At 52.2% G+C, this 26,981-nt stretch overlaps 1 protein-coding gene and 1 non-coding gene across 2 annotated transcripts in view; both read left to right on the top strand.

Annotated features, from left to right (window-relative positions):
- LOC120843873 overlaps positions 1-26,981 on the top strand; it is an 89,372-nt gene that overhangs the window by 36,430 nt on the left and 25,961 nt on the right. The gene's annotated exons all lie outside the window — the stretch shown is intronic.
- On the top strand, positions 16,007-16,090 carry Trnal-cag. The gene has a single exon. It is a non-coding gene; the product is annotated as a tRNA-Leu (tRNA).

Raw genomic sequence — 26,981 nt, 5'->3', positions numbered from 1 at the left:
AGTATATTCAATTAAAATGAAACACTCTGTACAGTATATTGCTACGAATTACAATTGATAATGTGAAGAATGACCGAAAGCAACTGAACGACTAATGGGGCGAACTTGTGCCCAAAACAAAATAGAAGGAGGCTAGCGTGGAAGGGTGTCGATGGCGGCATAACTGCAGGATCGAGCGCTGGGGCGAGACTGCCTCCGTACGGCGCGGCGCAGCTTCTTTGGAGCCTTCTCGGGGGCCTAGAAGATTCTTCCTCGATCGTTCTCGAACTATGCATTTTAAATATGAATAAGCTAGATGGCTCTTCAACTTTCTCAAATTTTCTACCTATATCACGAAAGTTAACAATGACACGCAGTGCCGGGAATCAAACCCGATCCACCTGCGTGTCAGCCAAGCGCGCTGCCGACTTGGCTACGTAAGCGCGCGGCATTACTCCCCTCTTTAAAAACGCAATGCCCTGATGACACGAAACAAAACAAGGCAGCTCGAAAAGAATGTGAAAGTGTCATCGGGGGCACAAAACTCAACAGTCATATTGAGTGTAGAATGTTTTGAGGCGAACGACTTAAACCACCTCGGGTCGCGGACGACGTCGTGAGGACGCTTGTGTTCCGTCGGGTAACACCTCGTAGTTGATCTCTCCCAGGCGGCGAAGTAGATTTTAGGGACCAAACTAGCGCTTTAGAAGTTTCTCGCAGCGGCCCCGTCGTCGTATCGGTATCCCCACCAACACCCGGTCTCCGGGCTGGAAGTGAGTGCCGCGACGACGACGTAGTACCGGTGAGCATCGACGCGTTGTAGGTCTTGCGACCGGAGACTGGCGAGCTATAGGATTTCCTCGGCCCGTTGAGTGACGATCGGAGGGACGCCGCTGTCGCTGTCATAAGGATCGTGGGGTCGCATTGCGTCCAGCATCGTCGTCACTCTGCGACCATGAATCAGCTGGAATCGTGTGACCCCAGTAATGTCTTGAACCTCAGTACCGTAAGCGAACGTAACATGTGATAAAATTCCATCTCATGCTTTGAGCTCTACGTCGAAGTACATCGACATCATGTCGGCAATGGTCTTGATTAGCCGCTCCGTCAGCCGTTGGTCTGCGGGTGGTACGCAGTGGTTCGGCGGTGGCTTCTGTGGCTGAGTCAACGAATGTATTGCGCCTGTTGCACAAATAACGATGACCCCTCATTTGGGATCATCACTTTGGGAGCACCTTGCCGTAAGACGATGGTTTCAACAAAGAACTCGGCAACTTCACTAGCAGTCTCTGACGGAAGGGCTTTTGTCTCGGCATACCGTGAGAGATAATCGGTTGCGACGATTATCCAGCAGTTTCCCATCGTCGACGGTGGGAAGGGACCAGGCAAATTTACTCCGATCTGCTGGAAGGGCGCAGTGGGGGAAGCAATCGGTTGCAAGAGTCCGCCGGGCTGGTTTCGTCGGTGGTTTCTGGCGTCGTTGACACTCGTGGCACGATCGGATGTAGAAATCGGGTTTTTTTGAAAACATGAGCCAGTAGCATTACTGTACGACTGTACCTTTTCAATGAAGTGACGAAGCCCATTCCCATATGCGGATAAAGCCCCGCGAGACCGATCGATGTTGCCTGGCGTTGTTTGAATATGCTAGGATTCGAGAAACAGTCTCTTTCGGGGATTCGTCTCAACGTCCATAATGTATGTGTTGTCAAAGTCAGTACGATGGGCCTTGACGCCACAGTACTCAGCGACCGCGCTACGCTTATGATCAAACTTGCGTACGTCGTTTTTGTGCTGACCAAAAGATCGCCCTGCTAAAGTAGAGCCCAAGGCGTTATATATAAGATTTCTTGCGGGGTTGTCGCGGAAACATTCATCGGCGAAACAAAGAATTTTGCAGAGAGATTCCGACAGCACAAAAACGACGTACGCAAGTTTGGTCATGAGCGTAGCCTCTACCTCAGCGGTTACAGAGCACCGGCAGGCGCCTCCCTCTCAAAAGACGGAACTTAAAGTACATTCGCTCGCTTGACGACTGTACCCACGTGATCTACGTCGATGCATCCCTGCCAGCCGATCACAAATGCGCTGTCTACGCCACGGCGTGGTACAACTGTAACACAGAAGCACAGGCACGACACCTGCACACAACGACTACGCCCCCGCTCAGCATCCAAGCGGAGCTTCAAGCCATCACGGACTATGCGCGAGACGCACTTCTTACGGCAAAGAAAGTCGCACAAATCACGCAGATCATTTATACCGACTCGCAAGCGGCACACCACATATGCTCGGACACCAAATATACCGGACCTACCTTGCACGAGCTCAAGGTGCCCGCCTCATCTCTGAGAGCGTCCGGCCATCAATTCATCATACGATGGGTCCCTGCCCACTGTGGCATACCCGGTAATGAGAAAGCCCACAGACTAGCGCGCGCACACCTCCTCTCCGCGCTGGCCAAGGGACCCTCCTCTTCCTCATCTCTAGGCAACCCCTCCCAGGAAATTGTCAACCCTTGGCACGACTTGCGCTCTACCAAAGCCCAGCGAGCCACCTACCTCTACATGGCCGCTAACCGGCTATCCATCCCTAAGATTCCCTCCCAACATTTCTCTCGGAGGGAAGCCGTCATGATTCGGCAAATTCAGACAGGGACCCTACTGACACCGCATCTCTTACGGCGGTTTCGCGGAAACGACGGGGCGGGATCTTCCACAGCCTCTGGCACCTGCAAGAACTGCAACTCTAAGGCAGACCTGGTCCATCTCACGTGGTCTTGCCCTTTGTATGATATTCCACGACAACGGGCTTTGGACCTCATCACAAACGCCCCAGTACCCGCATCCCTGAACGCCTGGGCATGCCCAGACACCACCATATCCCCCAAACATGTTTTGGAGTTCTGGGAGGCACAACTCACCTTCATAAGAGACCCAACTACGCCTCCAGTGGGGAACCGGCTCCTCCCGGCTACAGCCAAGAGGATACGACCTCCCCCTCCCTCGTCGACGAAGGCCTTAAAGCCATGAAGCGTTGCCCTCCTCCTCCTCTCCTCTTCTTTGGCCCCCGCTTCCTAATCCCTTATCCTCCTTCTAACTGACATCCGCAACGCGCTCCACGCAATATAAGGTCAATAAACGTGTTTTCAGTCAATCATGAGCGTAGCGCGGTCGCAGAGCACTGCGACGTCAAGGACCATCGTAGTGACTTTGACAACACGTGCATTATTGACGTTGAGACGAATTCCCGAAAGAGACTGTTTCTCGAATCCTGGCATATTCAAATAACGCTAGAGAGCTTACGGAGCTTTACCATCCGCATATGTGAACGGGCTTCGTCACTTTATTGAAAAGGTACAGCCGTAGAAAAAGGATGACCAGATACTAACCGTAGAAGAAAAATAAAAGCACGCTGCTCCTCAACGGCTTAGCAGTAGTCGACCCTGAAGAGGGGGCCGAATTAACTTCGAAACGTAGGGTCCCTATAGAAGGGCTTGGTTGGTGTTTGACCGTTTTAATAATTATAAAAAAAGGTATATTCTTCCCCCCCTCGTCACATATATACACCACAAAACTCCAGTTCCACTTACAGAGCAGTGACGTTGAACCGACAGTACCCCCGTGCGAGACGTCCTGATGGGTCCTTCAGGTTCGCGAATTGACAGAGCGAGTGGTGGTCTCTAAGCATATTGAAAAGACTTTCGTACGGCTACTGACGAAATCTTGTTATCGCCCAGACCACTGCTAGCCATTCGTTCTTCGTCGTGGAATAATTGCTTTCCGCCTTTGACGGCGTCGACTTGCGTGCGATTACTCGCTCTGTACCCTCTTGCAGTTGGACGAGCACCGCGCACCAAGTGCTGTGTTACTGGCGTCCGTTTGAATTTCCGTCTTTGCAGACTGGTCGAAACGACCAAGGATCGGAGGTTTCTGAAGACGTCGCTTGAACTCGTCGAAAGCGGGCTGCTGCCAGCGGAGCCGAAATTTCGGCGAAATCTCGCGACGAAACGTCGATAGTAGGCACAAAGTTCAAGAAATCTCTTAACCACTTGCTTATTCGATGGATGGGGAAATTCAGTTACGGTGTCGTAGTCGTCGCGAATTTAGCTACGACGGATGTTTTCGGCGAATCAGGGCGTACACCTTTGCTGCTCACAACGTGACCCAGGAACTTCATTTCACCGTAAGCAAATCGACATTTCGTCGGCTTGAGTGTGAGTCCAGCCGTCTTGATGGCCTGCGTCACAGCTCGAAGTCGTCTCAGGTGCTCGTAGAGATCTCGAGAAAATACTACAACATCGTTGACGTAAACGAGGCAGCTCTGCCATTTCCGGCCAGCCAGCACCAAGACCACGACATGCTGGAAGGTTGCGGGTGCTGTGCAAAGTCCGAAAGGCGTGACTTTAAACTCGTAGAGCACAACGGGCGGAACGAAGGCAGCCTTTTCATGGTCCCGCTTATCGCTTTTGATCTGCCAGTAGCCACTTTTAAAGTAGAGCGACGAAAAGTAGTGAGTGTGGCGCAGACGGTCAAGAGTACCGTGGGTGCGGGGAAACGAATCGACGTCCTTCTTTGTTCCCGCGTTTAGTCGATGGTAGCCAACGCATTTCCGTACTTCTTCGTTATCAGGACGTCTGGGAAGCCCACAGACGGCTTGACGGCTAGATGATGTCATTGTCGAGCATTTCTTGAGCCTGGTCTCGCATGAGTTCCCTTTCTTTTATGGAAGTACAGTACGGCGACTGGTAAACTGGGCGCGCATCGTCGTTGACAACGATGCGATCAGGGCTGGGCAGTATTTCAAATACAATTACTTGAAATGCTTATTTCAAATACTTTGTGTATTTTGCGTTTGTATTTAATTACAAATTGGGTAATGTATTTGACGTGTGTATTTAAATACTAAAACTGGGTATTTCAAATACAATTGTAATTAAATACAATTTTGTGGGCGAAAATACATCCCCCAAATTTATTGTCACTGTCCAGAGCAGGAAGCAAACTACGTTCTGCACCGAATGCAGTGTCTCTCAATCAAGCACAAGCGTCTAGTGACTTTGTGATTACGGTGCTAGTCCAGGGCAAGAATAGTGACGAAATCGACGTTCACAGGCAGACTGGCTAAATAAGTGCCTGTGACAACTTGTGATGCTTTCCAGCCTGATTTCCATCCATATTTTTGCCTGGAACATTCTAAATGCTCGGGTCGTCCAGATTTTCGTAACTGGTGCGAGATGCAACACTAAAAAATTCTCTAGCTGGTGCTGCGCGTCTTGGTCGTCTCGGTTCTTTGTTGGTCTATACCAAAATGTAATCGACAAAAAGAAAAGCTGATTGAAGCTCTACTTTTTTCACCTATTACGTCCAAGCTGATTACATTTTTTTGTGATTATATTTCTATTACGTTACTAGAGCCTCGCACGCTAACTTCCGAGTGTGCGATGCAAAATTAAAATGGGATGCCCAGAAACCCGTTGCAGGTGCCCTGAAGTCGCTGGCGCAAATTTTGAGGAATGTATTTGGAAAAGTAATTGGAGGAGACCAAATACATTTGGTTGTATTTGTATCTTCTACTTAAATGCTTTTTTTGGAAATGTAACTAGATTGGTAATTAAATACATTTTTGACGAAGTATTTTGTATTTGTATCTCAAAATTTCGATACATATTTGCATGTATTTTGCCCATCCATGCATATTTGCATGTATTTTGCCCTTTCCTGGATGCGATGCTTCGCAACCAATGTTTGGCGCACTTTTGACAACGTCGCAAAACAGTCCTTGAATTCGGCAAGAAGTTCAATAAGTCGCTGTCGTTCTGGAGCTGGGAGATGGACATCCAGCTTCGGGGTGGTGTGGTCTTGTGCTGCGTTGGTTAGAATCTCTCTCAAAATTGCAATGATTGCGGCTGTGTCCTGAGGGACCTCGATGTGGCCGAAAGTGGTGCTCTTCACAAGGGGTTGAACCTCTTGTCGAAAGTTTGTCACAAGCACCACGGTACATCTAGCATCAAGCTCTGTCATGCCCCTGGCTACGTCGATTCCTTTCCCGAAAAGAAGTTGAACGCTGCCTTCTGGCAGAGCTTTACCACAAGTGACTGCATCAGTATCGACGGGTTCAAAAATACATGGCCGCGGCAAAAGGCTCACATGGTCGGCGAGGACCCGGATTGCGGCTGACATCACGTCAAGTTCCCCCGGCGGCCGTACATGCTTGACCAGTGTCTGTTATGTTCCAAAATCAATGGCTGCGCCATACTCGCACAGAAAGTACGTTCCGAGAATAACGTCCCTCCTACAGTCTTGTAGAACGACGAACTTCAGAGGACAGGTCTCACCGTGTATTTCGACACCTGCTTTACACGTCCCGACGGCTGAGATAAGGTGCCCTCCGCCGGCTCGTACTTAGCCCCCCCCCCCCCCCCCCCCCCCCCCCCCCCACGGCATCGTCACTTCTCGAAGGCAGCAAGATAACCTCTCACTCGAGATGGAGTAGTCTGCTTCGGTGTCCACGAGTGCTGACGCGTCGTGGCCGTCGATGACGACGTTGGGGTTGTTGGGCACCGTTGCAACGGTCGTCGGGGGGAAGGGGGGGGGGGGGGGGGGAGCAAGTACGTATTTTCCGGCGGTGCTGACGTTGAGCTATGGGGCTATGGGGGAGGGGAGATTGCGAAGAAGTCTGTCAAGGGTTTCGTTCTCCACGCCTTTCAAGAGAAAGCGCAATTTTTTTTTTCTTCAGTGGCTCCCGGGTCGGCAGTGCACTTAGGCGTAGCACACCTTCAACGAAGCTGGTTACGCCTCCGTTGGGGCCTGAACAAGTTTTTGAAGCTGATCTTCCGCCCTCTGCCGTCGGTGCTGGCTCGTAAAAGTCTGCCCGAACTCGGCTACGCACGTGTCTCACGACGTAGGCGAAGCCTCGTGGTTCTCGAACCAGTACCTCGCAGTACGCTTTGGCGAAAAGAAAAGGTTCAGCAGGTACTGCTCAGCAGTCCATTCGTTCGGCGTGCCACGCGCTCGTAGTGTTGGATCCAGTCCTCGACGTCCTCGTGGATCTCACCGTGGAAGGCGTCAGCGTACGGGAAGCGAAGGGCAGGTAGACGATAGAAGAGGCGGCCGGGTTCTGCTGGCACATCTGCCTCGTTGTGGTCTTCGGCTTCTTGGATGGAATGCCAAACACAGGGGGCTGTCTTTGGGTGCGGCCGCTGGCTCGGGTTTCGGGTTCGTCGACGGGGATTAGCTTTCCGGGACTTTAAGAAAATCGAACCTGACAGATCTCTCGAGGGGTATGTTTCACGGGCATGGAATGCGGTACCTGGCACCTCAACCAAAAAGGTCACGAATGACATTTGATGAGGCGGCAAATGACGTTTAATAGAGCGAACTTGTGCCCAAAACAAAATAGAAGGAGGCTAGCATTGCAGGCGGTGTAACAGCGGGATCGAGCGCTAAAGCCAAACAAATTCGAACGTGTTTTTTTTTTTTTTAAGCCTTTCTTGAGAGCTTAGAATATTCTTTCTTGATCGTTCTAGAACTATGCATTCTAAACGTGAACATGAACAACCTAGACGGTTCTTCAACCTTCTCGAATTTTCTACTTAAATTAAGAAGGATATAAACGTGCGTGTCAGCCAAGCTTTCTGCCGACACAATGAGTGGTCTTCCAAGCGCTTACCGGAAAAATAGATCCAAGAAAATGTTTTTGAGCGAATTTCTATATCTTCATATCTCGCTCGGTACTTTCCGCGAGTTTTTATGAGGCCACGAATAAGCGACCGTATATCGTTTTATATCTTAGTGCTAGGGTCACTATAATGTACGGGGTGTCACAAAAGAAAAGTTACACGGTCTTTTTTACCGCAAACCTAAACTAAGCATCGCCGAACGCTCATTCTCCGCCCAAAGGTAGAGCTAGAGGTCACAACCAGATGCCAAAGTTTCAGCCCGATCCGATAACTTAATCAAAAGTTATAGGTGATTTTCTGAAAAGTTCAATGGGAAAATGGAGCCCGTTTTTGCCCGTTTTCGGTTTCTGGTGCCATAGAGCCCCATGTGTTTCAAAAACACCGTCGGCCACCATTTTCCCATTGAAATTTTCAGAAAATCACTTATAACGTTTGATTAAATTATCGGATCGGGCTGAAACTTCGGTATCAGGTTGTGACGTCTAGCGCTGCCTTTGGGCGGAGAATGAGCGTTCGGCGATGCCTAGTTTATTTTTGCGGTAAAAAAGACCGTGTAAATTTTCTTTTGTGACACCCTGTATATTGCCGCGCGCGCAGCTGGCCAAGTGGGCAGCGCGCGCGCGGCCTAACGGTTATCGCGCCTGCCTTCCACACGAAAAGCCAGGGTTCGATTCCTGGGAGTGACGTATCTTCTGTTATTCCTGCAATTTAGTGTCCTGAAAAATTCGAGAACCCTGTTGGGCTTCTTCCAGGTCTGAACGTTCTACGCGTCGAACCTTCTGCGCCGATTATTCCAGAAGCCAACGCATGTATTAGCAAGTTTTAGTAGACCGTGTTTCCCCCTCCGCTGAGCCCCTCCGCTACCCGGAACTCTACAGTCAAGGCTATCGGCGCGCAGGCGCAGTGGCAGTTTCTTCGTAGCGGAGGGCTAGCGGAGGGCTAGCGGAGGGGGAAAACACGGTCTACTAAAACTCCCTACTACATAAGGGGCTTCGCATGGCGAGCCAGAGTCAGTTTCGCCCCAGCGTTCGACTCTCCTGTTACGCCGACTACGACGCCCGCGACGAAATGTTATTATTTTTTGTACCCGTTTATTTTTGGCACAAGTTCGCCACATTAAACGTTTATTTCTTTCTGTTTATCTATTGTTTTTTTGGTCACCACCCGTGACATTTCGGTGGAGGTGCGGGGTACGCATGTCCGTTCAGCGCACCCCTACGAGGGCCCGCAGTGCAAGTCCGATCCCGAGCCCCCGAGGACCCAACGAAGAGAGGACCGAGACCCGATCAAGCCGCCGCAACCTCGGCCTACCCCCGGAACTTGTACCACTGCCGGACAGGACAAAGAAGCTACCGAAGCCGACGATGAACACCACGTCGCAGCCAGACGGAACGCCACCGGCGTCCATTGTCTACGTGCAGGCCCCAGCAAGGACGCCGCCGAATTTCAGTGGCAATTTTCATGAAGATGTGGACGACTGGTTGGGCCAGTACGAACGCGTCGCACGGTTCAACGGATGGAATCCTGAGCAGAGCCTGCAAAATGTCTACTTCGCTCTGGAAGGCACTGCACGCACCAGGTTCGAGAACCACGAAGCGTCAATTTCGTCGTGGCAAGACTTCCAGGCGGAGCTTCGACGTACTTTTGCGAGCCAGCAGCGACGTCAGCGGGCCGAAGAACTTCTTCAAGCAATAGAAGCCAAGGGCCAAACGAGAGCTTCACAAGTTTCGTCGAGGACGTTCTCCGCCTCATTTTCGACCCAAACGCTCCTGACGAGAAGCTGCGGTACCTGATGCGAGGGGTGAAAGAGACCATCTTCGGAGGCCTTGTGCGGAACCCGCCTATCACCGTCCAAGACTTCATCACGGAGGCAACAAACATCGAACGTGCCCTTCAAGCGCGGGCCTCCCATTACCAGCGACTTCCCGGCGTCGCTGCAATCTTGACTTCCAGCTGCAACAGCCCGGACCTCCGCGAGATTATCCGGGACGTCGTGCGGGAGGAAATCAGGAAGCTGCTACCTGCTGCCACAAGCCCGGTTACGTCCTCAGTCGCCGAGATTGTCCGGGAAGAACTTCAGCAGGCGCTGCAGCCAGAAGTTTTCACCAGCGCCGCTCCTGAACCACCGAAGTTGAGCTACGCCGCAGCTACCCGACGACCACCGCCCCCTGCTCACCCGTATACGGCGCCACCTCGACGTGACCTACCAGAGCCGCAAACTTTCCGACGTCGGGAAGGGCAACCCCAGCTCGTCCACACTGAACAACCAGCGCATAGGAACACAGATGTCTGGCGCACGGCCGATCGACGACCGCTGTGTTATCACTGCGGCGAGGCCGATCACGTCTACCGGAGGTGCCCGTACCGAAAAATGGGCCTGCGAGGCTTCGCGCCGAGCGACCCGCGACCTCGCCGTGGGGAGCGACCAAGAGACATTGAGGACTACCTCCGACGACCCCTGTCCCCGGGGCCGATTCCACTTCGAGGTTCCCGTTCGCCTTCGCCTCGACGTGCGCTTTCGCCCTTCCGCCGCTCCCGTCGGGACAGCCTGTCCGCCCTATCTCGTCGGGAAAACTTAGTGCGGCAACGCCTGGAGGTGGCGTACCCGAAGACGACCAAAGTAAAGAGCCTCCAAGAACGCTGGAGCGCTCCCACTCTCCCGACGCCACGCATCGCAACGAAGCCCCTGGAACGGTGTCCAACAACCTAAATGTTGTTATCGACGGCTACGACGCATCGGCACTCGTGGACACCGAAGCAGACTACTCAGTCATGAGTGGGAGGCTCTCTCGCCGCCTGCGAAAAGTTAAGACGCCCTGGGGAGGACCACAAATTCGAACCGCCGGAGGACACCTTATCGCGCCTGTCGGAAGTTGCACTGCTCGCGTCGAAATTCACGGCGAAACGTGCCCTGTGAAATTCGTCGTTCTACAAGACTGTTCCAGAGATGCCATTCTCGGCATGTACTTTCTGTGCGAATACGGCGCCGTCATCGACCTGGGTGAGAACAGATTGACGCTGCGGAAGCCTGTTCTGCCTTCAGAGAAATCCCGACCAGCGTCACCTGCCGTCCGAGTCGCCGCCGACCACGTGAACCTGCCTCCGCGATCAAGTGTTGTCGTACCCGTCGCGGCCGATACAGCTACCTGCGGCGAAGTTGTCCTGGAAGGCAACCTTCAATTGCTCCTGGGAAGAGAAATAGGCGTCGCAAGAGGAGTAGCTGAACTTCAGGATGGGCGGACTGTGGTCCTCGTGACGAACTTCCGAAATGAAACTCAACACCTCACGAAAGGTGCAGCCGTGGGCCACGTCGAGGAACTTCAAAACACCGCCGAGATCGCCGTGATTACTGACGAAACCTTGCCACCTCAGCAGGACAGTACGTCGCCAGCGCAGCTCGACATTGACCCTAAGCTTCCGGGCCCGAAACGACGGCAGCTGCTTAACCTCCTCGCCGAATACCGCGACTGCCTTGCGACGTCGTCGAAGGTACGCCGAACCGCCGTTGCGAAGCAACGCATCGTTACCGAGGACGACGCGCGCCCTGTGCATCGATCGCCGTACCAAGTCTCCCTTAAAGAAAGGGAGGAAATCCAGGAGCAAGTTCAAGAGATGCTGAGAGACGACATAATCCAACCTTCAAATAGTCCGTGGGCCTCTCCAGTCGTGCTGGTTAAGAAGGACGGAACGCTTAGGTTCTGCGTGAACTACCGGCAGCTGAACGCGGTGACGAAGAAAGACGTCTACCCACACCCCCGCATCGACGACACTCCAGACCGGCTGCGCCATTCTCGATATTTCTCATCGATGGACCTGAAGAGCGGCTACTGGCAGATCGAAATCGACGAACGGGACCGTCACGCCGGATGGACTGTACGAGTTCAAAGTGATGCCCTTCGGACTGTGCACGGCGCCAGCAACTTTTCAGCGTGTCATGGACGCCGTACTGGCAGGACTGAAGTGGCAGAGTTGTCTTGTATACCTTGACGACGTCGTCGTGTTTTCCAGCGACTTCGACGAGCACTTGCAACGACTCCGAGCAGTTCTCCAAGCCATACGGACCGCCGGACTCACCCTGAAGCCGTCAAAGTGCCGGTTCGCCTATGACGAACTGAAGTTCCTAGGCCACGTGGTTAGTAACGAAGGCGTCCGCCCAGACCCCGAGAAGACTCGCGCCGTCGCGGCATTTTCAGCGCCGAAAGACAAGAAGCCCGTGCGAAGATTCCTCGGACTTCGTGCCTACTATCGACGCTTCGTTCGAGATTTCGCAAGGATTTCCGCACCGCTCGGAAACCTCACGAAGGACGCCGAGAAGTTCAAATGCGCCGAGAAGTAGCAGCAGGCATTCGACGAGCTGAAGCGAAGACTCCGGACTTCTCCTGTCCTAGGACACTTTTATCAGGATGCGGAAACCGAGATTCACACGGACGCTAGTAATGCAGGACTTGGAGCGGTACTGGTTCAAGTGCAAGAAGGCACCGAGCGAGTCATCGCCTACGCAAGTCGGATGCTGTCCAAATCTGAGAGAAATTACTTCACGACTGAAAAGGAGTGTCTTGCGGTCGTCTGGGCAATCACGAAGTTCCGCCCGTACTTGTACGGGAGCCCGTTCCGCGTACTCACAGACCACCACTCGATCTGCTGGCTTGCGAACCTCAAGGACCCTTCAGGACGCCTCGCTCGATGGAGTCTCCGACTACAGGAGTTCAACATGACTGTAATCTACAAGTCAGGACGAAACCACAGCGACGCCGACTGCTTGACCAGGGCCCCTGTCGAAACACCTTCCGGCTGCAGCGACGACAATGACGACGAGTCCTTCCTAGGAGCGGTGACCAACGACGACCTGGCACGACGTCAACGAAACAATCCTGAGCTGCGCGCATTAATTCAGCACCTGGAAGGGCGCGGGAGTACCGTGCCCCGTGTTTTCTCACGAACCCTGCCGACCTTCTCCATTCGACAAGGTATACTCTGCAAAGAGAACTTTGGGGACAGCAACTCGCCGTGGCTGCTGGTAATCCCGGCCGACCTTCGAGAGGAGGTCTTTCAAGTATGTCACGACGACCCTACGTCCGGACACCTTGGTTACAGCCGGACACTGGCCCGTATTTGCAAAAAGTATTACTGGCCCAATCTCCCCAAAACCGTCCACCTCTACACCGGATCCTGCCACGAGTGCCAGCGAAGCAAGAAACCGCCAACGAAGCCGGCAGGTCTCCTGCAGCCCATTCCTCCGCCAGCTGCACCGTTCCAGCTGATCGGAATGTATCTACTTGGTCCGTTTCCGCCGTCGAACCTGGGAAACCGGTGGATAATCGTCGTCATAGATTATCTCACGCGGTACGCAGAAACGAAAGCCCTTCCTTCAGGTACTGCTGTTGAAGTCGCCAAGTTTTTCATCGAGTCCATCGTCCTCCGGCACGGCGCTCCCGAAATTCTGATTACAGATCGCGGATCATCGTTCATGGCACAGCTGACCCAAGAAATCCTTCGTCTCAGCCACGTACACCAGCCATCGTCGCACCACGGCGTACCACCCACAGACCAACGGGCTGACGGAAAGACTCAACAAGACCATCGCCGACATGATTTTCATGTACGTCGACGTGGAGCACAAGACATGGGACGAGGTGTTGCCGTACGTCACCTTTGCCTACAACACGGCCGTGCAAGAGACCACCGGGGTTACACCCTTTCAATTGGTTCATGGTCGCAAAGTGACGACAATGCTGGACGCGATGTTACCCCACGAACCGGCTGTCGATGGAAGCGACGACGCCCAGGTGGCTGCCCAACGGGCAGAAAAAGTCCGTCAGCTCGCCAAACACCGGATTAAAGCCCATCAATGTGTCGACACGGGCCGCTACAATCTTCGTCGTCGGGACATCCACTTCCAGCCCGGAGACAGAGTATGGGTCTGGACACCGATTCGGCCGGCGTGGTCTCAGCGAGAAACTCCTGAAGCAGTATTTCGGACCCTAGAAGGTACTTTGTCGACTTGGAGATCTGAACTACGAGGTGATGCCCGACGGAACAAGAACATCATCACGCCGCCCACCACGACCTGAAGTCGTCCACGTCGTGCGCCTGAAGCCGTACTACGCTCGATAGGACTGTAGACCTTATGTGTACCAGATGACTCTTTAGTCTACCGTTATTTTTATTTTCTTTGTTTTGCTTTGTGTTGCTTCGGGACGATGCGCGTTTTAAAGCGAGGAGTAATGCCGCGCGCTCAGCTGGCCAAATAGGCAGCGCGCGCGTGGCCTAACGGGTATCGCGCCTGCCTCCCACGCGAAAAGCCAGGGTTCGATTCCTGGGAGCGACGCATTTTTTGTTATTCCTGCAATTTAGTGTTCTGGAAAACTTTTTTTTTTTTTTTTTTAGATTCAAGGGGGGGGGGGGGGTGTCCAGGAAAACTAGGGGGGTTCTAGGGAAATCCCTGCTAGCCGCTAAGTTACTCTACAGCTTTGAAAAACTCGTTTTGACAATTCGTTTTATACGAGACTTTCGGACGAAGTCCAGTCGGTAGAGTACCGTCGGACGGTCACGGTACTGTAGTCACTTCGAATCTTCTTTCACAGCAGGAGTGACCGACAGCACCGGCCGAACGAAATTGGAATACACTGTTTCTGGATGCCGGCAATTGATACGCGGCGAGCACAGGCGGCACGTCGACACGCACCAGCGAGTACACCGCCGAGCACCCGACCACGCGCACACACTAGCCGACCGACCGACGCTTCAAAATACAGTCGGCGGCATCCAAAATAAAACGTGTTTACGTCAAAGACCACCAAATATATTTTGGACGTCCTTGACGTCATTGGCCGCGCCCCCTGGACTTCAAATCGGTGCCGAAAATATGCACCCACGGTTTTTACGGTCCATTTTAGATCGAGCCTGGTGACTTGGGACATCTGTGATCTACGTAAGCACTTCCCCAGGTCAACTTTCGCACACGAATACAAGGAGCCGTGCTATCTTGTTGCCATCAGCGACAGTGAATATCGTCCGTCAGGATGGCCGAGCCGTCTAAATGTCAAAGTGTTAGAGTGGCACGGTAGGCAGATGTCTCTGCCTACTCGGGCTTTTGTCTGCAATGCTGTTTTTTTTTTTTTTCAACCATATGGTATCCAGCCCAAGTGGGACCATGTGCACAAAGTGAGATGTGCAAAGTGCACCGTTTTCTTGCCACCTTTGTGTGGGAATCACTGTTTGAGCGCATGACACGCGACAACTTGTTTTTAAGCCAAAAGAAAGGTGGCCTGGGGTTAGCAAACGTTGAACTTAAGTTAAAACTTCACCGTTTTATGTTTTTCAGAAGTCAGAGGAACGACATTGTTTTATCCTCCTTCAGAGTGCTCGGAGGTAATTTTTTAGGACAGTGGCTAGAAGGTAAGGCTGGATCTTCCCGCTCGCGGATCTTAAAATTCTACAAAAAAATTGAAGCAGCGATTAAGTTTTTTAAGGACCGCTTCTCTGATGAGTACCTTGACAAGGTGAAGCGAAAGACCCTGTACTGGGACACGCTCGACATGCTAATTCCTGTCCCACTGTATCGGATGTGGGAAGGAACAGCAGTGGAGTTGGATGTTTTCAAACGGCTCCGACGTTATTCCGTAAGAACAGCTACAAAAATTTTTTTCTTGTGTCTACATCTGAGAGTTGTCCCGGTAAAAACATGGTTGGTGCAAAAGGGTTTTTTCGTACCGTGGTCCACGAATTGCGCGCTTTGTCCTTTTCCAGAGACTCTTGAACATGTTATCCTATTTTGCACAAATGCCGAACTTTTTTGGGCACAGCTGCGGGCGGCATTAGAAGTTGATCTGTATGTGTCGTGGCGAAATGCAATGTTTCTTGAGTGTGGGACGGGAAGAGATAGTCGAGCCTTTGAGGTTCTGACCATCCTTGGTTTGCACGCGTTGTGGAGGTCAAGAACGGATCACCTTCATGTTGTCGAAGGAGGGAAACCTGCGTGGAGGCATTTTTTGGATGGTTTTGTGTATGCCAGCTCGCTGATAGCGACGACAGAGCAGGATGGGCTTGAGTGTTGGGAAACACTGAAGGCTCGGCTCGGAGTGCGCGGGTTCTCTGCCATCACCAAGTAGAGGCACGCCATTTGCCTTGCGGCGGTCTCCAGGGTTAGTACTGCCTATGCATTTGCGGCCTTTGAACTGCGGATTAGACACGTGAACTGTTGTGTCGCTTTGTGTTACTTTGCACGCTGCACACTGTGTTATGCTGTTTTGTGCTTTTTCTGCACTTCGAGTGCATGAGGAAGTGTGAACGAATTTTTCTAAACATGTACATAAAGATCAATTTTAAATTAAAAAAAAAAAAAAAGTCAGGATGGCCGAGCGGTCTAAGGCGCTGCGTTCAGGTCGCAGTCCGGTCTTCCGGGCGTGGGTTCGAATCCCACATCTGACAGTTTTTTTTTTTTTTTTTTTTAATATACGGTAAGTCGTTGTGCATTGTGCATAAAATGTTGTACTTTTATTTTATACAATTTCGTATACATTTGTATTTGCAGCTTTTATTTTCTATACACCAAAGCATGGTTCCAAACGGGAGGCACTCACTTGATCGAATGACGTTTTAGCGAACGCCCACGTTTCATCGAATGACACTTTAGCGAATAGTCGGACGCCGCGAAGCGGCGCTTTCGGGTGGGCCAAGTGAGTTCATATTTTTGTAATGAGTTGCCGCAGACTGTCGCCGCGAAGCGGCGTAAAGCGCAGCGCGGCGGATGGGTTAACGCGCGCCCCCGTTATTCGCTAAAACGACCATTCGCTCAAATGTCGCCGTTCGCTAAAATGTCATTCGCTCTTGTGATATGGACCCGTTCCAAACAAACCACAGCTCACCTAGCGGACGCCACTGGCGCCGCGCATGCGCAATAGCGCAGAGCAAGCTGAGTAGGTGAGGAGGGAGGGCAGACCTACTCTCTTGCCTTTTGTGCATAGGGTATACCACAACCTGAAAAAAAGTTGCGAATCGGTTTTGAATTCCTGTCGTTTTCTCCTTGCCGAACAAAGTTATGCAACATTATGCAAACGAATAAAAAAAGTGAAAGCCGTTTAGAACTCCCTGTAATGACGAATTTGAGCGCAGCTCTTGAGGAGGAGGTGGGAAGGGTACTGGGGGGTGGTACACGTGACCTTGGGGGTCACGTGACGATGCCGATGACGTCATCAGTGACGTCACGGATGACGTCATCAGTGACGATAACGATGCAGGTACCGATGACGTCATCAGTGATGATGACGATGACGATGCGGATGCCGGTGACGTCATAAATGACGTCACTGATGACGTCATCAGCGATGATGACGATGACGATGCGGATGCCGGTGACGTCATCAGTGACGTCACTGATGACGTCATCAGTGACGATGACGTCATCGCATCGTCATCAGTGATGATGACGATGACGATGCGGATGATGGTGACGTCATCATTGACGTCACTGATGACGTCATCAGTGACGATGCCGTCATCGGGGGGTCACGTGACCTCAAGGGAGGGGTGCACGTGACTCTGAGGGGGTCACGTGACCTCGGGGGGGGGGGGGGGGGTCACGTGACTTGGAGAGTCACGTGACTGTCACGTGATCTTGGGGGTCACGTGACCTTGGGGTGACCTTGGGGGTCACATGACCTTGGGGTGACCTTGGGAGTCACGTGACCTTGGGATGACCTTGGTGGTCGCGTGACCATGCGGTGACCTTGGGGGTCACGTGACGTTGTGATGACCTTGGGGGTCACGTGACCTTGGGATGACCTTGGGGGTCACGTCACCTTGGGGTGACCTTGGTTACACCGACGCCGACGGCGACGCCGCTCAAGCCGGAACGGGCCCCTAAGAGCTGCTCTCTAAAAAATTGTCTGCAGAAACCAGTATTGTTGGTTCTGTTGGTTGTCTATGAATTGCGATAAAATTCGTCATGAGACTCACTACGCAGCTCACTGAGCGGTCGCGCTGACGTCAGTAATTGCGCCGTAAACCATGCATTAAATAAAGTGCATGTTTACTCGAAATTTGCGCCGTCGTATTTACAGTGAGCTGCGTAGCCACTTCCGCCACTTCGAAAATGAGTGATTGTTTCGTCTCTGTGTAATCGTTTAATTTTCCGTATCTGTGAAATCGTTTAATTTTCTGTATCTGTGAAATTATTTAATGCTCGAGCTGTTTCCCCACCGTTATTGCAGTTTCGTGTATGTGTCTTGTCCTGTCTGTGTAATCGTTTAACGTTCAAGCTGTTTCAACACCATCATTGACCATGTACCAACTAGCTCAACTCAAACCAATAATTGCTTCGCAGCTTGGCCGCAAATGTGAATGTGTGCGTACTACATCCGCTCCATGTATGCACTGCACGGGTTTGTCTGCTTGCGCCGCAGCCATGAGCGATCGCCTCGTAGCTTCATGCGCAAATGTGAATGCGTGCGTACTGCAGCTCCGTGTATGCGCGGCGCGGGTTTATCTGCTTGCTAGGACGACGTCCAAGAGCTGAGGCTAGAGGACGACAACAAAGACGACGTCTAGGATGACCTCTAGTCTAGGACGACCTTAAGGATGACGTCCTAGGAGACGATTTCAAAGACGACGTCTAGAACGACCTCTAGGGCGACCTCAAGGATGAAGTCCTAGAAGACGATTTCAAAGACGACGTCTAGAACGACCTCTAGGACGACCTCTAGGGCAGTCACAAGGAAACATCTAGGACGACGTTTAAGACGGCGTCGAGGACGACGTCCTTGAGGGTGACGTCAAAGATGCCGTCTAAAATGACCTGTTGGACAACCTCTAGGACGACCTCAAGAACGACGTTGAGGACGACGTAGAGTGCGACGTCCTAGAAGGCAACGTCGAAAGTGACGTTTAGGACGATATCTCGGACGACCTCAAGGACGACGTCGAGAACGACGCCCGCATACGCGCGACGCCTGCGTATGCGGACGTTCTGCGTATGCGGACGTTTTGCGTATGCGGAGGCGCCGTACCGCTGCGTGGCGCCTCCGCATTCGCAAGGCGCATACACGCGCCGCGCAGGCGCACGGCATATTCGTGGCCAGATACCGTATCTCGAAAATCAAGTGAAGTAGATAGAGAACATCCCTGCCTCGAAGAGAATTAAAACAAAGAGTCATTTTATGATCGGATATCAACTTGGACATCACACTCCGGAAGATGGTCTCTGAGGAGGACCAAATGGAGAACATGCCGGTGGAATCATGAATGCGTGATGAAAGGTGTACAATTTGGGTGCGGTTTAAGGTTTAAACTAAGCGTAATGTAAAAAAAGACAATGACGCAATTTTTAAATAATATCAAGCGAGCGTCAACCGCCGGGACGGCCAGCGCTGTGCCGCGGAGAAATGCGGCGTCAAAGGAAAGATTAGGCGCGTGCGCATAAAGCTCTTTCTGTTGCGAGCGTCGTCTGCTGAACTATTCCGGTAACCGCACACAGCCCCTGTCCATTATCTGCTGGCATAGCTAGCCGCCTTTAAGCAAAGATCTGAAGAGCGCTTGCTTGTGTGGTACTGCTCAGGCGTGGCATAAACCGCGCGCAAGGTGTAAGGTAATACTCTGCAGGTGAGGACAGCGCGCTCCTCGCGCAGTGCAGATAAAGTTCGCTTTTCACTTTCTCTCTTTCTCTCTCTCACTATGGTTTCAAGCGGCGCCGGCAGATGACTCGCCGACCCGTGGGCACGGCAAAGACGGCTCGCGCCGCCTCATGCTCCACACGCGCAGAGCTCCAGCGAGGTTGTCGCTCGTGCAGAAACACCACGGTGTACCGGGCTGTCATGGCAACGAGATAATTTTTTTCGCTCTCATTACGCCGTTTGGCCGCCGGCGACACTGTCAGCCGCGGGCGCGGTGGCCGCGGAATAATGCAGTCTTTCGGATGCCCGTCGAACGAACATTATCTGATTCCTCGCGCCGCGCGTTCAGCCCAGCTGTGTCCTCACCTAAAGTGTGTATCTTACACCGTGACCGCGCGTCATCTGGAGTTTAATCAATCACTTTTTTTTTTCATTTCATGTTTGTGTTTACATTTGTGACCACCAACAAAAATGAAAGATACGGTGACACGACAAACTGAATGCAACGATGCATTAAACTAATGCTACGAGCCATCAAAACGAGTCCAGTGCTTTCACCCTGCCACGTCACATCGTGCTTCCCCATGCAGTTGTACCCTACGGGAAGGCCACGTGACACCCTTTTAGCGGTGGACTGGCCAAGATGGCTCGTAGCGTCAGCTTCGGTACAATACAAAGTGAAACGGGGTATAGACAGGGTTTGCGCTTGGTGTTTTGTATTATCAATTTATGTAGCCGGGTAGTCGCACCTTTTTTTGACCATCGGGCGCGCGCACATTTTTGTGCCCCTTTGAGTATCCATAGAAACATGGGAACGTGCTGTGAGAATGTCGATGGGCGGCATGACGCGAAGGAATATAGCAACAGTCGGGGTTACACAGGCTAACGTCAATAGGATTGTGAACGCATTCCAAGAGGAGGGGCGTATCGGCGATGTACTTTGACATTGCAAGCACCCTGCCCTCCTCTGTTACGGAGCAGGGGCTGTGTGCAATCAACAGACTAGCCTAGCAGACGACGCTCCCACCAGAAAGGGCTCTGTGCGCTCGCGCTTAATCTCTCCCGTATCGCCCCACGGCTCCGCGGCACGGCGTTGGCCATCCACGTACGTCCGAGGATGCTGAGTCACATTGTAAAGCTCTCCAATTGATTTTGAAAAGGTTAAAATCACCCATAATAACAAGCCTACAATCTTTCAGATTACTTTGCACGTAACCTTGCAAGGATAATGTCATGTGCTGGCAACTGTGAAGACTGCCACAAAGCGGGACACGAGCACGCGCGATCGCGCTCGGGCTCTCGAACGGACCCTCGCCTGATCCAGCCCAGCCAGGTCGGCTATGGACCGTATGCTTTCTATGTGCATAATGTGTATAAAGTCTAAATACATAACACTGGCGATGAAGTGAAGAAGGTATCAGCGCGTTGTTCACGGTGCCATGGCAGAAGCGATAGCACCAGCGGTGCCGGCAGTTGGCTGCATCGGTGAGTTCGAATCGAGCAACGGTGCAGCATGGCCACTTTGCCGCGAACGACTCGAGTTCTACTTTATCGCAAACAGGGCAAAGTCAGCCGAGAAGAAGGTACAATACTTTGCACGGTGTGCGGGGCGGCAACGTATACGGGATTATCCGTTCGCTCTGCTCACCGGCTTTACCCTCCGAGACGAGCTACGACGACATCGTCGCGAGACTGGCGATACACTTCAACCCGAGGCCGTCTGTCATCGTCCAGCGTTTCCAGTTTGGAAAACGCAACCAGCGTCAAGTGGAGAGTATCGCCGACTACATCGCCGAGCTTCGTCGGTTGTCGGAACACTGTGCTTTCGGGCTGACGTTGGATGACATGTTCCGAGACAGGTTTGTCTGCGGCCTCCGTGAAGAGTTCCTTCAGTGACGGCTTCTGTCCGAGCCCGAATTAACCTTCTTGGTAGCCAGAAAGCTACTGCAGCAGAGTACGCCCACCGTTAGACGGAGAACATTCGGGGAGCGGTGCCCGCCGAGAGCAGCGATGTGTGCCGGGTGGGTAAGCACATGACTCCGAACACTAAGTTGAACTCCTCAGCGTCAAGAAAAGCAGCTGCGCCGAAGTCACATCTAAAGGCAAGCAAGTGGTTTCGCTGTGGAGGGACACACGCCCCAGAAGAGTGTCGTTTTCGACACGCCCAGTGTCATTTCTGCAAGGAGCGGGGCCACGTCGTGAAGGTTAGTCGACGGAAAGCGAAGCAGTCGTCACCGACACCTAGGCCGAGAAGTGACAAACGCCCAGGCCAAGGCGGTCGGCGGCACGACGGTGAGACGGCGGACAATTTGGCATTTTCCAAGTAACTGCCGAGGAGCCTGCTGTCCGGGTTGTCGTCGAGGTTAACGGAAACCCTCTCGAGATGGAAGTCATCTCAGGAGCCGTGTGTTCTATGATCAACGAGAGAACTATGCGCCAGCTGCGGTTGTCCAAGCACAAGCTACACCCTTGTAAACTGCGTCTTCGCATGTACAACCAGCAGAAATTGAGGATGCTAGGCTCTGTAATGGTCCAGGTCACCTACAAACTGCGTCAAGAACGACTGCGTCTTGTCGTGATCAAGGGACCAGGGCCCGTTTTCTCGTACGCGAACCGTGGTTTAAAGTTAACTATTGTCCCTAGAAGGGGGAATTCCAGGTCAAGTGACTGGGAGAGCAGGGGCGCCGAGGGAGGAGCAGTACCTAGAAGCAAAATGGCCGCGGCGTCGCTTAATGAGGGCTAATAGTTCTGCTTGGTTCTGCTGAACATTCATTTCCATCTGGCTGTTACAGTCCGAGCCCGAATTAACCTTCTTGGTAGCCAGAAAGCTACTGCAGCAGAGTACGCCCACCGTTAGACGGAGAACATTCGGGGAGCGGTGCCCGCCGAGAGCAGCGATGTGTGCCGGGTGGGTAAGCACATGACTCCGAACACTAAGTTGAACTCCTCAGCGTCAAGAAAAGCAGCTGCGCCGAAGTCACATCTAAAGGCAAGCAAGTGCTTTCGCTGTGGAGGGACACACGCCCCAGAAGAGTGTCGTTTTCGACACGCCCAGTGTCATTTCTGCAAGGAGCGGGGCCACGTCGTGAAGGTTAGTCGACGGAAAGCGAAGCAGTCGTCACCGACACCTAGGCCGAGAAGTGACAAACGCCCAGGCCAAGGCGGTCGGCGGCACGACGGTGAGACGGCGGACAATTTGGCATTTTCCAAGTAACTGCCGAGGAGCCTGCTGTCCGGGTTGTCGTCGAGGTTAACGGAAACCCTCTCGAGATGGAAGTCATCTCAGGAGCCGTGTGTTCTATGATCAACGAGAGAACTATGCGCCAGCTGCGGTTGTCCAAGCACAAGCTACACCCTTGTAAACTGCGTCTTCGCATGTACAACCAGCAGAAATTGAGGATGCTAGGCTCTGTAATGGTCCAGGTCACCTACAAACTGCGTCAAGAACGACTGCGTCTTGTCGTGATCAAGGGACCAGGGCCCGTTTTCTCGTACGCGAACCGTGGTTTAAAGTTAACTATTGTCCCTAGAAGGGGGAATTCCAGGTCAAGTGACTGGGAGAGCAGGGGCGCCGAGGGAGGAGCAGTACCTAGAAGCAAAATGGCCGCGGCGTCGCTTAATGAGGGCTAATAGTTCTGCTTGGTTCTGCTGAACATTCATTTCCATCTGGCTGTTACAGTCCGAGCCCGAATTAACCTTCTTGGTAGCCAGAAAGCTACTGCAGCAGAGTACGCCCACCGTTAGACGGAGAACATTCGGGGAGCGGTGCCCGCCGAGAGCAGCGATGTGTGCCGGGTGGGTAAGCACATGACTCCGAACACTAAGTTGAACTCCTCAGCGTCAAGAAAAGCAGCTGCGCCGAAGTCACATCTAAAGGCAAGCAAGTGCTTTCGCTGTGGAGGGACACACGCCCCAGAAGAGTGTCGTTTTCGACACGCCCAGTGTCATTTCTGCAAGGAGCGGGGCCACGTCGTGAAGGTTAGTCGACGGAAAGCGAAGCAGTCGTCACCGACACCTAGGCCGAGAAGTGACAAACGCCCAGGCCAAGGCGGTCGGCGGCACGACGGTGAGACGGCGGACAATTTGGCATTTTCCAAGTAACTGCCGAGGAGCCTGCTGTCCGGGTTGTCGTCGAGGTTAACGGAAACCCTCTCGAGATGGAAGTCATCTCAGGAGCCGTGTGTTCTATGATCAACGAGAGAACTATGCGCCAGCTGCGGTTGTCCAAGCACAAGCTACACCCTTGTAAACTGCGTCTTCGCATGTACAACCAGCAGAAATTGAGGATGCTAGGCTCTGTAATGGTCCAGGTCACCTACAAACTGCGTCAAGAACGACTGCGTCTTGTCGTGATCAAGGGACCAGGGCCCGTTTTCTCGTACGCGAACCGTGGTTTAAAGTTAACTATTGTCCCTAGAAGGGGGAATTCCAGGTCACGTGACTGGGAGAGCAGGGGCGCCGAGGGAGGAGCAGTACCTAGAAGCAAAATGGCCGCGGCGTCGCTTAATGAGGGCTAATAGTTCTGCTTGGTTCTGCTGAACATTCATTTCCATCTGGCTGTTACATTAATGCTAAACTAACGGACGGCAGCATTCCGCGAACGCATCACTCTTCAGCAGTCCGGGATCCAAGACATATGACGGTACATAAGCCTTGCAAGTGTTTTTATGGTGAGTAAAAAAAATGTGTTGCGAACGAGTGTTGGTACATATTTATACTAAGACGTTTAATTTGTTACACTATGCACGCCAGCTCGTGAGCAGCGATTACTTTGCGGAGAAAGGGGGTTATCCTCAATAAAGTCTTCGTTCCGGGTGAACAGCTGAGACATCGTACTGTTTTTTTGTTCACAGTGCGCCGACAGTATGCCGACAGCATTGAGGTTTCTACATATCCCCGGTGGCCAGCAATTCAACGGTGACGAGAAGCTTAGCTTCTCGTCACCGGTGAATCGGTTGGGCAAACGGAAGAGAGGGCAAACAGTTGAGATTAGCAGTAACCGCAGAAACGTGCGTCGCAAGGAACGAAAACGAGACTACAGCACCGGCGTTGCCAGACTGGAAGAAACACAGGAAAGTTTTGCGTTGTTTATGGCGAAACATATTGAAGGAAATGTTTGTTACATTTTCGAATATTCGTCGACAAACTCTAGCATAGAAGCTAAAATTTCTTCGTACCATCGGAAGCAAATAAATTGGTCTTCAAGAACAACATTACTATATTTTGACTTAAAATACCGTACTAGATCGATGACAACCAGCGGAAAAAGATGATAAAAAAATGACTGGCTTGTTTCACCGATAGATGGCGTATCTTATTGCCCAATAAAAAATAATTATTGTTGTTCTATATCCAGCCGTTTATTACAGTACCTAGGTACTTTTCCCTTCCTAGGCACCGTGGTTTACCAAAATGGGTTTACCATCGCTTCGAGAAAACCGGCCCAGGCGTAGGCTTGCTGGGCCGGGGCTGGTTTAAGGCTCTCGGGATTGAGTTAAAAGTCAATCAATTGCTAGGAGAATCGAAGAGCCAGAGTCCGTCCACGGCAGCAGTGCTGCGAAGTCATGCCGAGGTCTTCCCACCGGGTCTGGGTAAAAGCAAAGGACCATCAGCCCGAGTCGAAGTGGAACCGACCTCTCAGCCCAAATTCTTGAAACCACATCCCTTTGCCTTACTACCAAGAGTAGATGAAGCCTTGGACAAGCTCAACAATCAAGGCATTTTGGAACCCGTACGACATTCCCGTTGGGCGACACCAATAGTACCTGTGATCAAGAAGGATGGCACAGTGCGAATTTGCGGCGACTACAGGAGTACGGTAAACCCTGTCGTTCGTTGGAAAAGCTACCTGCTGCCCACAACGGAGGAATGTTTTGCGAAACTAGCGGGCTGTGCCTGTTTTCCAAGCTTGATTTAGGTCAAGCGTACCTGCAAGTGACCGTGGATAGTGAGACAGGTGTCCTTCTCACCATCACCACACACCGTGGACTTTTCCGGGTCACGCGCCTGCCGTTCGGAGTAGCTGGTCCGTCGCTATTTTTCAGAGATACATAAAACAGCTTCTGCAAAGACTGGAAAGGTTACAGGTTTTTCTAGATGACATCCTCGTAGGCGGTAAAAATGACGTCGAGCACAACACCTGTCTGCAAGCAGTGCTTTAACAAATTAAAAACGACGGTGTTCGGCTGAAACGTGTTAAAGAGCAACTCCACTCCATTTTTACAATTTTTGGGTTATGATCTGTTTAGTCGAAGCCGGCGGCCCTGAATCACGAGATATAATTTGTTTTTCGGTAGTGTGTATAGTTTTGTAGATATCGCAAATCCAAGTATCGTTCCCGCGGCACGGCGAAACCGAAACTACCGGTTGAAGCAGCTTGGCAACACTGATACTAGTGGCGCGTCGTCGGCATGACCTAGTTCTGGTACCGCGCTTCTCAGCCGACGCGCCGACAAGGTCGGCTCAATCGCACGTGGAGTTTCAAAACAGAAGGTTAGATGCACATTTTCTTTTTTTACCGCTTCACTTTGTTAATATGCACCAAATTTAGTAAGTTTTAGTGTGTATTTATATATTTGCCGGCCGAAAAGCGAATCCGACTGCTATAAATATGACGCGGTCGGTGCCGGCGCAGCGTGACTGTATTTGTTTTTTGCTCGCGGACCGAGAGAAAACGAAATAACGGGAGATGGATGGACAGATCTATCCACAAGTGGTCTCAGTTGCTAAGCTAAGGTGCCTTTATGTGCACGCTAGTTAGATCAGCCGCGACCTGCTGCGTCCGGCCGATCGTGGTGGAGCAGCCGGCGGACGATACGCGAACAGCGACGGCACCGCATCGTTCTTCAAATACGCATGTTTCGTGGAGAAATCCGCAACAGTCAGCAGCCGCAGACCCCGTGTGTAGGTGTCTGACGTAAAGTGCTGGGAGCAGAGCTTCGCGTTGGAGCTCAGAGTCAACGGTCTTCCGAAGTCTATCCGGCGAACGGCACCGGCCCACACCTTGTGCCTCTTACGGTCTCTTGGGAACTGGTGGTGGAACGGGTTGCGCACCGGGTTTTTGGTGCAACCCAGGCCACTACAAATCCTGCTCGACATTGCCCAACGCGAGTACGGCGAGTCTCTCCGGCTCCACGACGCGCGCGTGAGCGAGCGGCACCGCTTCGCTCTCTTCCGCGCTGTCGCGGAAGCGATGCTGGAGTTAAAGGAACTGCCTGGAGGCTAATAAAAATAGGGAAACACAAAATAATGTGGTAAACACCTCGTGCTGTCAGCAGAATCGCAGAATGCCACGGGAAACGAAGCGCTCGCGGCGTCCGTACGAGAGCGTAGGACTAGAACTACGTCATTGCCCAGTGTTGCTTCACTAGCTCACCCGGTGCCAGCGCTGCTCACCCGCTTTCGGGCCGCTAACCGAGCCGGGAGAACATTTTTAATATTGGTTTTAATCGATAACGCGGCGTCGGTTTGACGTAATATTTTGGGTATGACCGTATTTTGACCTCCTAAAGCGATATCAGTCATTTCAATAGGGTCGACTTTTTGAGTGGAGTTGCCCTACTTTTCCGGGTCACGCGCCTGCCGTTCGGAGTAGCTGGTCCGTCGCTATTTTTCAGAGATACATAAAACAGCTTCTGCAAAGACTGGAAAGGTTACAGGTTTTTCTAGATGACATCCTCGTAGGCGGTAAAAATGACGTCGAGCACAACACC

Source organism: Ixodes scapularis, unplaced genomic scaffold (genome assembly GCF_016920785.2).
Source record: "Ixodes scapularis isolate PalLabHiFi unplaced genomic scaffold, ASM1692078v2 PGA_scaffold2__306_contigs__length_199485367, whole genome shotgun sequence".
NCBI lineage: Eukaryota > Metazoa > Arthropoda > Arachnida > Ixodida > Ixodidae > Ixodes > Ixodes scapularis.
Note: the sequence above shows the minus strand (reverse complement) of the source record. Positions and strands in the feature narration are given on the sequence as shown.